Source organism: Primulina eburnea, chromosome 10 (genome assembly GCF_022965805.1).
Source record: "Primulina eburnea isolate SZY01 chromosome 10, ASM2296580v1, whole genome shotgun sequence".
Classification (NCBI taxonomy): domain Eukaryota; kingdom Viridiplantae; phylum Streptophyta; class Magnoliopsida; order Lamiales; family Gesneriaceae; genus Primulina; species Primulina eburnea.
Window position 1 is genome coordinate 27,466,322 of NC_133110.1, and position 17,263 is coordinate 27,483,584.

At 36.8% G+C, this 17,263-nt stretch overlaps 1 long non-coding RNA gene across 1 annotated transcript; it reads right to left on the reverse strand.

The window, feature by feature from the left end:
- Window positions 1-1,541: 1,541 nt before the first annotated feature.
- Window positions 1,542-16,538, reverse strand: LOC140803875 (uncharacterized). Its single transcript, XR_012111962.1, has 3 exons — window positions 16,227-16,538; window positions 14,875-15,209; window positions 1,542-1,821 (listed from the first exon to the last, which is right to left on the reverse strand). It is a non-coding gene; the product is annotated as an uncharacterized lncRNA (long non-coding RNA).
- Window positions 16,539-17,263: the final 725 nt, after the last annotated feature.

The window sequence follows — 17,263 nt, forward strand, 5'->3', positions numbered from 1 at the left end:
CTTGACCTATCCTTCACAGACTTTGGTACTTTCGCCAAATCACTATCCCATGACAATGCGCAATATGCCTGTGACGATTCCATCACTATCAGGCACTCCTGTCATGAGATCAATCGTCTACAACTAGGCGCATCCGCCTATGACTCAATACATAAATCAATAGATCACAGATATCAAACTCATTCAATTTCAAATATCAATGCAATAACGTAAAGTATGTGATTTTGGGAAACTCCAGTCAAGTCAACTCGAGTTGTGCAATCCCGCATCCACATCAATTTATACCTTTCTCTTCTCGGTCTGACGAAGTCAAATCTGTCCATACTCAATCTGAAATAACAATATCGAATAGACTATGTCAATATACAGCTCAATTCAAGGCATGTTCTGATCAATACGCAAATCAAGACATAATCTGATCACTACCAATATACTGGTGTTTCGACGGCATAATAATATAGTTTCAGTAATCCCGTCAATCTCAATATCATAGATATAATAACACGACTCACAATCAATACAGTACAACCCATAATCTCAACAATAACAGATCATAATCTCAAATCTGTACAATCTCGCAATACCGTCAATACAATATCAGTATATACGAATCAACAACTCATCTGATCCAAGTCTGAATAATATCAATATACTTAGCGATACAGTATCAATCAAATATCAATCCCAACATCTCATGATCAATAACAATATAATTCTGATATCAAATCGGTCTAATCACAATCAAATCAACTCTGAAAATTCATAACAATTTCATACGGTATCTGTTCTTCGATCTGGTTTCGATTATACAATGTTTGATATCGCAGGAACAACATATATCAATCATATCTGATTCTGGCAGTATCATAATTTCAAATCATATTAAAACGTAACAAAACTTACGTCCAGTTGAAGCCTGTAACGAAAGGGTCATGGTACTGAAGTCAGATTACAATTCAGACGGTCGGATTTCTCACAAATCGAATTAAACTTTTCGAAGGAATTTAGAACTCCCCTGGCCCTTCGTTTCTTTTTCTTGAATTCTGAGGAACAATTCATGCTTGCTATATATATACACACACACACACACACACATACGTTGCATACGAGAGACCAAGTGTCGAGTTGTTGTTTTGCATGCCTCGCGCATATGCGCGCCCCAGCCCCGCGCATATGCGCGAGACCTACTGTCTCGGTGCATTACAACTCGCGCATATGCGTGCCTCCATCCGGCACAGATGCGTCAACTTCTCTGCCATGCTCGTGCATATGCGCCCGTCCATGTCGCGCATATGCGCCAACTACTCTGGACTTCCCCTTGGCTTCTCGCATATCTCGCGCATATGCGCGAGGTCTTCTGCCACTCACGCGCATATGCACGGATCCTCGTCGCGCATATGCGCGAGGTGTTCTGCCCTCGCACATAATTCGTGTTTTCTTCCGTCTTTTCAGGTCTAATCCTTTCCATCTATAATCACCTCAATTATCATCAAATCATTTCAGATCACGGTAATTAAATTCTCGGGCCTTACAGCGTATGTGGTCCACCATGCCCACAATAGGAAGAAATCTTGGTGCTTTCACCCAACTATTCCAACACTCAACTATATTATTGTTTATTACACCCTACCGATTTTTAGGAAACCATGCATTTGCCCAATTTTCTGGAGAGGAATTGACTATAAAGTCTCTGGCAAGCGGCATTGACGCTATTATATTGTTAATATACATTTCAAACTCATGCTTTGATGGGGCATATGCAGCTTTTTTGAACACAGATGACCAGTGTTTCTTGTTGTGAAGTGGGTATCTTCGCATGACCTATATTAAAAAAAAGATAAAATATTAAAAAACAGAACACATAGCAATATTTTAAAAAGTTGTTTCCCAACAGAAATATAAATAACTTACAAACATGTTTCACAAAATTATCTACCAAATGGCGCAGACAATACGCATGATGACTGCTTCGGAATATTAACTCAACAGCCTTGATTATTTCGAGATGCATATTGGAGAAAAAAGTGTACTCATCGAACCCCATAAAATTATGTAAAATCAAAGCACCTTTAAATTGGAAACAAAACCATCCCCAGTTTTCATCATTTTCAGCATCCACAACTGAATATGCTAATGTGAAAAGATCATCGTTCGCATCTTTTGCAATAGCAACAAAAATATTTCCCTTGTATTTATTTTTGATATGAGTGCCATCCAAGAAAACCAAGGGCCTACATCCACTGGCAAAACCAGTTGCACATTAAATTTATTATTAGAAGGGTCAATTTCACACTCAACAACACTTCCAGGATTAGTTTCTTTGATGGCACTACAATAACATCTTAATCTATCATAAGACTAATCATCTGCACCATGAATGTTAGGGTTTTTTTTAAAAATATTATAAATAAATAAAATGATTGTAAAAATATTGCAAATTGGATGGATTTGTAAAAATATTGCAATCCGGGACAGTCTGTCCCGGATTCATACTTTTTAAAAAAAAAATTTTAAAAAAAAGAAGGAAAAGAAAGTTGGGGCACGGTTTTTTTAAAAAAAGGAGATCGGCGACTGTTTTCGAAAAACCGTCGCTAATAGCGACGGTTTACACGTAAACCGTTGCTATTGGAAGTTTAACAAAAGCGACGGTTTAGCCAAACACCGTCGCTACAGCAATGTTAGAGTAGGTGCAGGTCGAGCCAAGTGTTGGCCGAGTGTTCACAATGAAACTCTATGTATAAGCAATCTTTATTTTAATAATATTTGAAATTATTATTTTGGCACATCTTTATCTGTATACCCATGCTAGCTGCATAGATAAAGCCCTTGAATATACAAATAGTAGAAAGAATATGAGATGCTCATATGATAAGTATCATGAAACTCATATTTGTAATACTGTATATTCTAAACAGTTCCTAGTCGATTCAGCCGCCGATAAGAAGGATATAGGTCGCTCGAGTTAGAGACTAGTATCTGCGATGTGAGTACCATGTTTCATTGGTAGGGGACATTGTGATGTCTGATCATGCAGATAGGTGCTCCTGGTAGAGTGCACTGAACAACCCTCCATTAAGGACTTTCCAAGTGGTTCTTACTTATCGAGTGGAAACGTCCTAGTTTATGGTTGTACACCATTAGTCCTTATGACCCGGGACAACATTGAGACTCTATGTGCTAGCATTGCACTTTGACTTGTTTACCGACTCTCAAGGGGTCATCAGGTGGCAAGGTTGGGTGTTCTGTCGAAACATATAGGAGTCGATGCATTGTAGTCGGGGATTCACCGCTTACCTTCGGGTATGGATATCCTATGTGTTCTCATGTGTATGTAGGTTGAAATCTCTTATCAGAGTATGGTGGTAATTATGAAAGGGGTTTCATAGATTACACTATCGATGCAACTACGACATGACACATAGTATCGATTCATTGACAACTCTCGATATACCAATAGTTGTCGAATCGATCGGGATATATGAGTTGAAGGGACTGTACTGTACGCTAACCATAATTGAATGGTTCTTGCAGGCACTATCATTTGATACCTAGGGAATCATGTTAGCGATGCTGCTAGACGTTTAACATGATTGGTTGGGTACTATCAGACTTGAGTTCTGACGTTCTTATTATCAAGGAGTTGATAAGTAAGAATGGAGCAATTGGGGTATGCTCATATAAGGACATGTTTAGTCCGAATCACATGGAGATGTGAACCCACGGCTAGTTATATCAATGAACCATTGAGGGCCACACAAGTACTAGCTTTCTAGATCCCGTTGAGAAGTTAAAAATAATTCAATGTGTTGAACGGCTTATAAAGGAGTTTATAAGCGTAAGGAAAATTAGAAGTATGACTTCTATGAGAGAAATGTAAATTTTAATTTATGGAAGTGTTCCTAAATTAAAAGTTGGCCAAGTGAATAATGTATTTGAGAATTGTGATTTTCATAAACATTATTATGGACTAAATTAAATTAATTCAAATGTTGAATTAATTAAACACTAGTGGACCTAGTAGAGTCCAAATAATTAAATTAATTCAAGTGTTGAATTAATTAAATCACATTGAATCTTGTAGAGCTCAATTTAAATAAATTATTTAAACTAGTGGACTTGAGTAAATTCAAGTAATATTTAATTAGTCTCAAATATGTTTGAGATAATTAAATTAAGTCCATGGATTTTTAATTGTTAAAAATCAAATAAGTCTTGCATGCATGGGAAGATGAAAGGTTGGGAGACAACTTTTTCAAATATCTAGGCTTGGCATTGGAATTCACATCAACTTTTTCAAGGACCAAGACAAGTCTCCCTTCCCCCCTTAATACATGAGATGGCCGAAACTTTGAAGGGATTCCACCAAGTTTTTCTCTCATTTTTCTTCTTCAAGTGTTGAGGAAAGAAAAAGACTTCTCTTTGAAAAATCTTCTTATTTTTCTAGTGCAAAATAAGAAGGGTTCTAGCTAGTTAGTGGTGGGCTTGATTTTGAAGGAAAGGAGGAAGCTTGTAGATCAACTCATCCATTCAAGAGCTAAAGTGTTTACACTTTAGTTGGAGCCATACATCAATCCTTGTGATTGATAGGTACATTTCTTAAACACACTATGAATGTCATTTTTGTGTTTTTGTATTTGCTACACAATATTATCAAGGTGGCCGAAATTTTCTTCAAGAAAATTAAAATTTTAAACTTCCGTTGCGCTTCCGGTCACCGTAACCGATCCCCTTTCAAGTGGCATCAGAGCTAAGGTTACGTTTTTGTGTAGCAACTACAAGATATTATGTTGAGATTGATTTCTAACCGCTTGAGACGAAATTTTGCAACAAATAAAAGGCCGGACTTGTAGCACTTTTTGGGCAGCAAGGTGCTGCCCATTTCGGGCGCCTCGGGCTGCCCGAGGGGCTGCCCGAAACGGGCAGCAAGGGCAGCCCAAAGGGCTGCCCGAAAACCCTACTTTTAAATAATAAAAAAAATATTTTTTGTTGGCCGGAATCCGGCGACGGAACTCCGGCGACGGCGATGACGACTAGGGTTTCCAAAAGTGTTTTGGAATATCAAAGTGTCATGGGCCTTGAGTTGTTGGTCCATTAGATGGCTAACATGTTTGTGAATTTTAAATGGGCCAAAATATTTTTGGTGAAAAATGAGTTTTTGGGCCCTTAAGTTTAAAATTACAAAATTTGCAAATATTTTCTCATGAAATAAATAATTTAAGTTGGACTTTAATTATTTATAGTAAATGGTGATTTACAAGAAATTCGGTTATAAATAAATTAATTTGAAAGTAGACAAAGGTGTTTGTATACTTTGTTAATTTAGTTTATAATCGTGGCGGTTAGTGATTGGATCAAGATATATAATATTGGATCAATTAATTATTGTGATAATTAATTGATGGTGTATGATATGTGATATTATGCATGAAGGATGATCAAAAGCCCAAGCCCAATTTGCTAGGTGTATGCTAGGATATTTTGTGTTGAATGATTGTAATAATTATCAATTCATAAAGTGGGCTTGGTTTATGGCCCGTTCCCACCCCATGAGATGTATCCCTATTTGCCATGGATATTTATTTGTAAATATTAGTATAGTGGATGATCAAGATTGGAAGATGGTGGCCATGATGATTATGAAGATCGAAGACATGTAAATATTGGAAGCTAATGTAATAGTTGCATTTGCATCCCATGCATTTCCCTAGGATTGGACCTAAGCCCGTGTTTAGCTCACACGGTCCGTTAGTATTGGGGCGATTGATCATCCTTGTTTTGGGGCGATGAGTATGTGCGTTATTATTATGATAATAACAAAGTTGCATGAATCCGGCAAACATACGATCAAACATGGCGAGCTTTTAAAATAAAATTAATGATGAGACCTTTCAAAATTAAAAACCCTCATTTTGAATAAGATTCAAAATTAATATCAAGCCCGAAAAGGGGAATTATAAATTTGTTTATAATTTCCTTGTCTTCCATCGACAATGGGTGCATGATGAACGCTACCCGTACTCGGGGCTCGGCTCATATTATTGGGGGAGCTCTGGGTGCCGGAAAGCTGTGACATCCATTGACATAGTGATGTGAACTACGTGGAACTCCCATGACTTCGGCTCAGATAATTGAGGGAACTCATGGCGACCGTCCATTAAGGTTCAACATCGATGGGTAAGGCTTGACACGTAAAGATGAACGACGTCAATATTGGGTCCTAATCAAACGTGAGACAAAAGTTTACGTAGAGGGTTGCATTGTGATGCAATTGGAAACTACCTTTTAGGAATTGTGATTGGCTGATATAATTCGGGATCATAATTCGCTAATTGGACCTTACGTACCTACTGAGGAAAGGAGTTTCCCGTTTTCACTAGAGGGTAGTGAAAGATGTCAAAACAGTGGGAGCAAATATTTATGAAGTAAAAGTCCATACTTTATATCTTACTAAATATTTTAAAATAGTCATTAACATTTATCTGTTTTACTTTTCAGTACAAAATTTGACAATGTCTTCGATTCGCAATCCACTTTCTGCCATTCTCGAAAAACACGTTTTGACCGGACCTAATTATCTCACTTGGCTAAGAAACCTAAAGATCGTCTTGAACTCGGAAAGAATTGCATATACACTGACTGAGTCGCCCCCTGTTGAGGCTCCGACTGGCTGCACTCCTGAGGAATTGCAGACTTACAAGGAATGGTGTGACCATGACTTGAAAGCAAAGTGTTATATGCAGGCTTCGATGAACGATGAGCTGCAGAGGCGATTCGAGGATGCTAAGAATGCTGCTGACATTCATATGCACCTCAAGGAGCTCTTTGGTGAGCAGACTCGGCCTCTAAGGCATGCCACAGTCAAGGAGCTCATCACTTTACGCATGCGAGATGGGGCTTCTGTCCATGAGCATGGCCTAAAGTTGATTGGGCTCGTGGATAAGCTCGTTGGCATGGATTTGATCTTGCCTTCGGAGTTGACCACCGACGTGTTGCTGTTGTCACTGCCGTGCTCGTTCGATCCTTTTGTGGTGAATTTCAATATGAACAAGCTTGAGCCGAGCCTTGAAGAGTTGGTGAATATGCTTGTGACCTTTGAGTCCACAATCAAAAAGGAGAAGCCGGTTCTTTATGTGGGCTCTTCATCTGGCACGAAGACCGGTCCACCTGGGAAGGGAAAGAAGCGTTCTTTCCAGCGCACCAAGAAGAGCGTGCCCTTGAAGAGGCAGACTCCGAGTCCCGTAGTGGCAGCCACACCAGTGAAGGTTGAGAAGACTGTTGACATCTGTCATCACTGCAAGAAGCCTGGACATTGGAGGCGTAACTGCAGGGAATATCTTGCCCAGAAGGGTTCTGGCAAAGGTATGTTCTACATTGAAGTAAATATCTCCATTAACTCTACTTCTTGGGTATTGGATACCGGCTGTGGCTCACATCTCTGTAATGATTTGCAGGTGATGGAAAGAAGTAGGAAGCTCAGGGAAGGTGAGACCTTCTTGAGGATGGACAATGGAGCAAGGGTTGCTGCCAAGGCTGTGGGAGATGTTTATTTATGTTTGACCAATGATTTTAAGTTTGTTTTGAGAAATTTTTTGTTCGTACCAGACTTGATTAAAAACATTATTTCCATTCCTATGCTTGATATTGATGGATTTTCTTGTTTATTTGGCAAAGGTGTTTGCAATATTTACTAGAATGAATGTTTAGTTGGTACCGGAGAACTAGAAAACAATCTCTACACCTTAAAATTGAAAGATATTCCACTTGACAATGTCCAAGCAATAACAACAACAAATAAGCGCAAACAAGATACTCTAAATTCGGCACAATTATGGCATGCTCGATTAGGACATATTTTCCTAAGAAGGATGAACAAGTTAGTGGGAGTTGGCATATTTGATATGTCTGATATTAACGCTCTCACGACTTGTGAATCATGTCTGAAAGGAAAGATGACCAAGATTCCCTTTAAGGGCCATGTGGAGCGAGCCAAAGGGTTATTGGATTTTATCCATACCGATGTGTGCGGTCCGCATAGCATCACCACTAAGCATGGACATGCCTACTTCATCACCTTTACCGATGATTTTTCGAGGTATGGGTATGTGTATTTGATGAAATACAAGTCTGAAGCCTTTGAAAGGTTCAAAGAATTCAGAAGTGAAGTAGAGAAGCAATTGGGACGAAGCATCAAGACACTTCGATCGGATCGAGGTGGTGAGTACTTGAGTGCCGAGTTCCAAGAGTATCTAAGGGAGAATGGGATTCTCTCGCAGTGGACTCCGCCCGCTACACCACAATTGAATGGTGTTTCGGATCGTCGTAACCGGACTTTGATGGACATGGTTAGGTCTATGATGGGGTTCACGGAGTTGCCGCCTTCCTTTTGGGGATATGCGCTTGAGACAGCGGCACTGTTGTTGAACCATGTCCATACAAAAGCAGTAGATAAGACACCATATGAGATATGGATGGGTAAACCACCCAAATATTCTTATTTTAGAATATGGGGGTGTCCTGCTTATGTGAAGCAGGTAGTGGGAGATAAATTGGACTGTCGATCCATTTTATGTTACTTTGTGGGATATCCAAGGAATTCAGTTGGATATTATTTCTATCATCCTCAAGAAACAAAGGTGTTTGTTTCTAGGAATGCAACCTTTTTGGAAAGGAAATTTCTATTGGATAGAAAAGGCGAGATGATAGAACTCGAAGAGGTTCGAGAGACACCCACAGTTGTAGAACCCACACTCGAGAAGCCAAGAGAGGAGATACAAGCTCCTAGAAGAACCGAGAGAGTCTCGAGACCACCTATGAGGTATGGTCTGCTTCTTGAAGAGGGCCATGATGAGCCTAACCATGGATGTGTTCCAAGGACCTTTAGGGAAGCGTTATCTGATGCCGATTCATCCAAATGGCTTGAAGCAATGGAATCTGAAATGAATTCCATGCATTCGAACCAAGTGTGGAATCTCGTGGATCCACCTGAGGGAATTGTTCTCATAGGGTGTTAATGGATTTACAAGAGGAAACTTGGGGCGGATGGGAAGGTATTGACCTTCAAGGCGCGATTGGTGGCAAAAGGATATACTCAAAGACAAGGAGTTGACTTTGAGGAAACCTTTTCCCCAGTCGCAATGTTCAAGTCCATAAGGATTTTGCTAGCCATAGCTGCATGGTATGACCATGAGATATGGCAGATGGATGTTAAGACAGCCTTTCTTAATGGGGATATTAAGAAAGAGATTTACATGTCTCAACCCGAAGGATTTACATCTATCGGAAGTGAGCATATGGTATGCAAACTTCAAAGATCTATTTATGGTCTAAAGCAGGCATCTAGGAGTTGGAACCTCAGATTCGACAGTACAATCAAAGAGTTTGGTTTTACTAAGAATCCTGAGGAACCTTGTGTGTATAAGAAGGTCAGTGGGAGTGCTGTGACATTCCTGGTGTTGTATGTTGATGACATTCTACTCATTGGGAATGATGTAGGAATGTTGCAATCAACTAAAATATGGTTAGCAAACAAGTTCTCGATGCAGGACTTGGGTGAAGCATCTTTTGTATTGAGAATACAGATCTATAGAGATAGATCAAAAAGATTGCTTGGTCTCACCCAGTCCACATACATTGATACCATCATGAAGCGGTTCTCGATGGATGAGTCCAATAGAGGACATCTACCAATGTGTCATGGCGTGACCCTATCCAAGTCTATGTCTCCCAAGACCGATGTAGAGATAGCGGCGATGACAAGCATTCCTTATGCATCGGCGATTGGTAGCATCATGTATGGGATGATATCTACACGTCCTGACGTAGCTTTCGCACTAAGTGTAGTGAGTAGATATCAATCGAACCCTGGTCTTCCACATTGGAAAGCTGTGAAAGACATCCTCAAATATTTGAGAAGGACCAATAAGTTGTTCTTGGTCTATGGGGGTGGAGAACTAAAATTGGAAGGCTATACCGACTCTAGCTTCCAAGGTGATATCGATGACTCAAAGTCAACCGCTGGATTCATATTCATGCTCAATGGTGCTGCTGTCTCTTGGAAGAGTTCCAAGCAAGACAGTACGGCGGATTCCACCACTGAGGCAAAATATATTGCTGCATCAGCTGCAGCAAAGGAGGCTGTTTGGATAAGGAATTTCGTCCAAGAGTTGGGCGTCATTCCTAATGGAGTTGCTCCAGTCCCGGTGTTTTGTGACAACACGGGAGCCATTGCTCAGGCGAAGGAGCCAAGGTCTCATCAGAAGTCCAAACACGTATTGAGAAAGTACCACATCCTCCGAGAGATAGTGGAAAGAGGAGACGTCACGATTGACAAAGTCGGCTCCGCAGATAATGTTGCTGATCCGCTAACTAAGCCTTTACCTGGACCATTATTCGAGAAGCATCGCAAATCGATGGGTTTAAAGCATATAGGTAGTTGGCTCTAGTGCAAGTGGGAGATTGTTAGAGTAGGTGCACGTCGAGCCAAGTGTTGGCCGAGTGTTCACAATGAAACTCTATGTATAAGCAATCTTTATTTTAATAATATTTGAAATTATTATTTTGGCACATCTTTATCTGTATACCCATGCTAGCTGCATAGATAAAGCACTTGAATATACAAATAGTAGAAAGAATATGAGATGCTCATATGATGAGTATCATGAAACTCATATTTGTAATACTGTATATTCTAAAGAGTTCCTAGTCGATTCAGCCGTCGATAAGAAGGATATAGGTCGCTCGAGTTAGAGACTAGTATCTGCGATGTGAGTACCATGTTTCATTGGTAGGGGACATTGTGATGTCTGATCATGCAGATAGGTGCTCCTGGTAGAGTGCACTGAACAACCCTCCATTAAGGACTTTCCAAGTGGTTCTTACTTATCGAGTGGAAACGTCCTAGTTTATGGTTGTACACCATTAGTCCTTATGACCCGGGACAACATTGAGACTCTATGTGCTAGCATTGCACTTTGACTTGTTTACCGACTCTCAAGGGGTCATCAGGTGGCAAGGTTGGGTGTTCTGTCGAAACATATAGGAGTCGATGCATTGTAGTCGGGGATTCACCGCTTACCTTCGGGTATGGATATCCTATGTGTTCTCATGTGTATGTAGGTTGAAATCTCTGATCAGAGTATGGTGGTAATTATGAAAGGGGTTTCATAGATTACACCATCGATGCAACTACGACATGACACATAGTATCGATTCATTGACAACTCTCGATATACCAATAGTTGTCGAATCGATCGGGATATATGAGTTGAAGGGACTGTACTGTACGCTAACCATAATTGAATGGTTCTTGCAGGCACTATCATTTGATACCTAGGGAATCATGTTAGCGATGCTGCTAGACGTTTAACATGATTGGTTGGGTACTATCAGACTTGAGTTCTGACGTTCTTATTATCAAGGAGTTGATAAGTAAGAATGGAGCAATTGGGGTATGCTCATATAAGGACATGTTTAGTCCGAATCACATGGAGATGTGAACCCACGGCTAGTTGTATCAATGAACCATTGAGGGCCACACAAGTACTAGCTTTCTAGATCCCGTTGAGAAGTTAAAAATAATTCAATGTGTTGAACGGCTTATAAAGGAGTTTATAAGCGTAAGGAAAATTAGAAGTATGACTTCTATGAGAGAAATGTAAATTTTAATTTATGGAAGTGTTCCTAAATTAAAAGTTGGCCAAGTGAATAATGTATTTGAGAATTGTGATTTTCATAAACATTATTATGGACTAAATTAAATTAATTCAAGTGTTGAATTAATTAAACACTAGTGGACCTAGTAGAGTCCAAATAATTAAATTAATTCAAGTGTTGAATTAATTAAATCACATTGAGTCTTGTAGAGCTCAATTTAAATAAATTATTTAAACTAGTGGACTTGAGTAAATTCAAGTAATATTTAATTAGTCTCAAATATGTTTGAGATAATTAAATTAAGTCCATGGATTTTTAATTGTTAAAAATCAAATAAGTCTTGCATGCATGGGAAGATGAAAGGTTGGGAGACAACTTTTTCAAATATCTAGGCTTGGCATTGGAATTCACATCAACTTTTTCAAGGACCAAGACAAGTCTCCCTTCCCCCCTTAATACATGAGATGGCCGAAACTTTGAAGGGATTCCACCAAGTTTTTCTCTCATTTTTCTTCTTCAAGTGTTGAGGAAAGAAAAAGACTTCTCTTTGAAAAATCTTCTTATTTTTCTAGTGCAAAATAAGAAGGGTTCTAGCTAGTTAGTGGTGGGCTTGATTTTGAAGGAAAGGAGGAAGCTTGTAGATCAACTCATCCATTCAAGAGCTAAAGTGTTTACACTTTAGTTGGAGCCATACATCAATCCTTGTGATTGATAGGTACATTTCTTAAACACACTATGAATGTCATTTTTGTGTTTTTGTATTTGCTACACAATATTATCAAGGTGGCCGAAATTTTCTTCAAGAAAATTAAAATTTTAAACTTCCGTTGCTACAATATTCCGGTCACCGTAATTCTCAGAATCCCCTTTCAAGCAAATCTGTGCATCACTGTCACGGATTCTAAGAAACCATGCCACGTGTATTTTTCTTCCTTTAAGTGGGAATGCGGGTATTCTTTTCATTATCATCGAAAATAATTGTTCCTTATATTCATTATCACAACTTTTTTTTCATTCGATTTATATGTGCAAAATCCATCATTTCTACTTCGATCATATTTTAATATATTGTTGATTTTATTGTCTATTTCATTTGAAGAGATACGAAGAGGTAATGTTTAATTTCGTTGATAATATTATAATTATATATTAAGAAGTAATTTTTTTGTGTAATTTTTTTTATAATACTTGTCATTTATTTCAGATATTAGCATCGTCCGTTGATGTTATTACAAGTTCCGTATAATTACGTTTGAGAAAGTAATTTAATTAATTTTTTTAATATTTTGTTTTTATTATTTATAAATTATATTAATATAATTATAATTTTGTTCACTAACATTATATGATTAAGTATAATTTAGTTAAATAGTATATTTTTAATATTAATCGCGACATTAAAAAATAATTTGAATATTAAAAAAATAATAAATATGGTACCTGCAATGAACAAGAATTATTAATAAATAAAAATTTTAAAACACAATTTTATAATTACATTAATAACTTCACATGTTATAGTGTTTTTATTTATAATATTTTTTTAAAAAAGCCCGTTCAAACTATTTTTTAATATCGCGATTAATATTAAAAATATATTATTTAACAAAATTATACTTAATCATATAATGTTAATGAACAAAATTATAATTACATTAAAATAATTTATAAGTAATAAAAACAAAATATTAAAAAAATTAATTAAATTATCTTTTCAGACGGAATTATATGGAACTTGTAATAATATCAACGGACGATGCTAATATCTGAAATAAATGACAAGTATTATAAAAAAAATTACACAAAAAAATTACTTCTTAATATATAATTATAATATTATCAACGAAATTAAACATTACCTCTTCGTATCTCTTCAAATGAAATAGACAATAAAATCAACAATATATTAAAATATGATCGAAGTAGAAATGATGGATTTTGCACATATAAATCGAATGAAAAAAAAAAAAGTTGCGATAATGAATATAAAGAACAATTATTTTCGATGATAATGAAAAGAATACCCGTATTCCCACTTAAAGGAAGAAAAATACACGTGGCATGGTTTCTTAAGAATCCGTGACAGTATTGCACGGATTTGCTGTAGCGACGGTGTTCGGCTAAACCGTCGCCAAAAGCGACGGATATTGTTAAACGGTCGCCAATAGCAACGGTTTACGTTTAAACCGTCGCCAATAGCGACGGTTTTTTGAAAACAGTCGCCGATCTCCGTTTTTAAAAAAAACCGTGCCCCAACTTTCTTTTCCTTCTTTTTTTTTTTAAATTTTTTTTAAAAAAGTATGAATCCGGGACAGACTGTCCCGGATTGCAATATTTTTACAAACCATCCATTGCAATATTTTTACAATCATTTTATTTATTTATAATATTTTTAAAAAAAACCCATGAATGTTATGCATAACCAATTCTTTCTCTTTCCAAACCTTGTGGTAACTGAGCTCGACCCCATAATCTCTTTTTATGTCTTTCAACATCATGCATTGTCTATACGACGGCTCTCCCCTCAATCTCTCCACCACAACATTGGAGACCCAGGCAGCATCAGTTTTAGGATGTCATCTACTACGTAGATTGTCATCTCCACATGTATGGATTAGATTACATTTTCTAATGCCAAAAAGATTGTCAGATTTGTGTCTTGAAGTATAAATTCTCCAAGAGCAGTTGTTTGCACTACACACAAGAGTAACCTTCTCATTATCATTCTTTTTATACGAAAAAGATTGTCTCGTAACAATTGCATAAATTTTAGCATAAACTCGAAATTCAGCAGCATCCTTGAATATTTGATCGTTCCCGCGGATGCAGTTACTCCAAATGTCTATGGAACTTTTTAACAAACCAACTTGAAGATGACTGTCATTACTACTTATTGTGTCATCTTCAGATTCAACCCTATTTTAAGTAATGTAAAAATTTGTTAACACTTACATTTTGTACCTTTTAAGAAATTATTAAGACAACACACGTTAAATAATACTTATGTTCTAGATAACAATATAAATGACCAGTTAGTTGAAACATATAATTGACACATCATCTAGATTCACAAGAAGCACGTTCACAACAGATCTCCATGAAAAATACAATAAAAAATGTTATCATAAGTAGTTGCATTCTGGAAATGCATTACCAAGAAAAACAAAAATAAACAAAAACCCAGTTCATGTGGAAAGTCAAAATTAAGACATGAGTTTTTACCTCCCAATATTATGGCCTCCTCTTTGGTCTTCTCATTGCCCTCATGTTAATTATTGTCAGTTTCATAGATGTGTGAGATAGGTCATGATACGAACTTCATTATCTGAATTCAACGTCACATACATCTTCTGATGAGGGGCTAGATATTGCAAGGTAATAGTTTATAGGGAAATATCCGAACATTTTCTCCCAAAATTAAGAAAAAACTCTGTTAGTGAGAAGTCATTAAAGATTGAAATCATACAGAGCTCATTTTTATACTCGCAGCTACCTAGAAATGAAAAATTTGATGATCCAGATCCATATTTCATTTCTCCAAGAAATCAATCAAAAACCTGCGTGAATTAAGTGGTTATAAATTACATATGAAAAAGATTTTATTAAACACAATATTATAAACAAACAAAATTCACAAAAACTAAAAAAATGTTCTTCATAAACTTATTCATAAAACGTTCACAAATTCTAATAAAACTATTTATAAATCCACCAATAGTATAGAAATAAGAGTACATAATTAAAATGCAATACGACAAAGTAAAATCAACGATAACATACGATTTAATAACATCATTAAAATATAACAAAGCTCGAATTGAACCAACATGATATGATGAAACCAACATAAATCGAATAGAAACTAGAGACAATTTTTTTAAAAAAAACACAAATCGATTACATCAAGTACAACAACAATACAACAACAGAATAATAATCTATACAACATAAAAAGTGACATACTAACAATATATTAAAAACAACAAACCACACTCATAAACTTGTACAAACGTACAATAACTAATAAAAGTTCCAAATAAACAAATTTTAAGTGTAACCTCCGAAAAAACAATAACATGCTGATGAATAGAATTAGAATAAGTTCTAACCTTAAACCAACGAAAACTAAAGAAAATCTAAATTTTTCGGCTGTCTTGGTTCTCTAGTGTCTTATGCATTGGTCTTTCAATAATGTATTTAAAGAAAACATAAATCTTGTGGGAACCAAAGCTTGTGTGTATGTCATATATATATAAAAAAAATTACATACATAGTTCGATCTTTAAAAAAAATTACACAGCTACTCTTGAAATTCAAATTATATTCCTAAAATACTCTATTATTCATTTTTCACTAATATAAATTTTTTTTTTCCGCACAAACATGGAAAAGCTGGTTCACTGTTCAAAGTAAGCGAATTTATTTTCATTCAAAAAAGACCTCCAACTACGACAAACAACATAAAATTCAATAAGTTGACAAGTAATCGTTGCAAAATCACCAAAATAGCACAAAAAATATAAAAAAAATATAGGATATCAAAACAGAAAATTCAAAAATTTACAGAAACTCACCGTTTCCTCCGTTGGTGTCTCTATATGTTCTTTCGGTCGGTGGGTTTCTCCAATCGGTGACTAAGTCGCCTAATGGTTTTTTGGAGGCGTCGAATTTGTTGGGTAAGGATTTGGGTGTAAAAGCCGAGATGAGAGAAGCGGGTGGAAGGTGAGAAGAGAAAATGAAATGGACCGTTTACTCAAAAGCCATTAGCTACAAATTTGGGCATTAGAATCGGCCATGTCTCGTGTGCCATAAAGGTGGTGGTGAAAGGCGGAATATTTCATCATGCCCCTGCAGGCACAGATCCAAGGGCCAGAATTTTTCTGTCCCTTATATATATATTTTTTTTTAAAATTTCTCCCCATGAAAGAATCTTGGCCGTTAGGATCGACCTTTCCGTGAAAGGCTAGGTTTTTTTTGGGGGCGACAGAAAGAAAGGGGGGAAGCAAAAAGCGAAGGGGAAGGAGAAGTGAGAGATATAATATTGGAGAATTGGGAGGAAAATGAATAAAATAAGGAGGGAGTTTTAAAAAATAAAATCTTTAAATTTGGTTGTGCAGAGAAATTATTTTTGAATGGGGATTAGCACTAAAAATAGTTTGTGATTGGGTTATTTTTTTTCCAAATTCCCTTTTTTTTAATCATCATAAAAAATTAAAATTATTGTCTAATACTAAATTCTGCAACACCGTATATTTCTCCCCGGCAGCTAGGTTAGAACATAAGAGAGGCTGCAGATTCAATTTAAACCTAGAAGCCCTCCGCCTACGGCGCCTCTCCTCCATTGCAGTTCATCTGCTCAATCCTACTAAATTTGCTTGAGTTTTTATTAATTTTCTTTCAAATATGTCTTTGCTGGAGTTAATTACAAAAGCTTCGTGTACTAACACTACAATGTCAGAGGAAGAGTTTAACTATCCAGTTGTTCTTAATCCAGACCCTATTAATCTCAGTCTAACGCCAGAGTCTGAGGACCCGAAATCTGAACGCCCACGCCCAATAAAAAAGGTTACGGGTTGGCAAATTTCTCAGACAGATAAGGAACTTGTTAAAC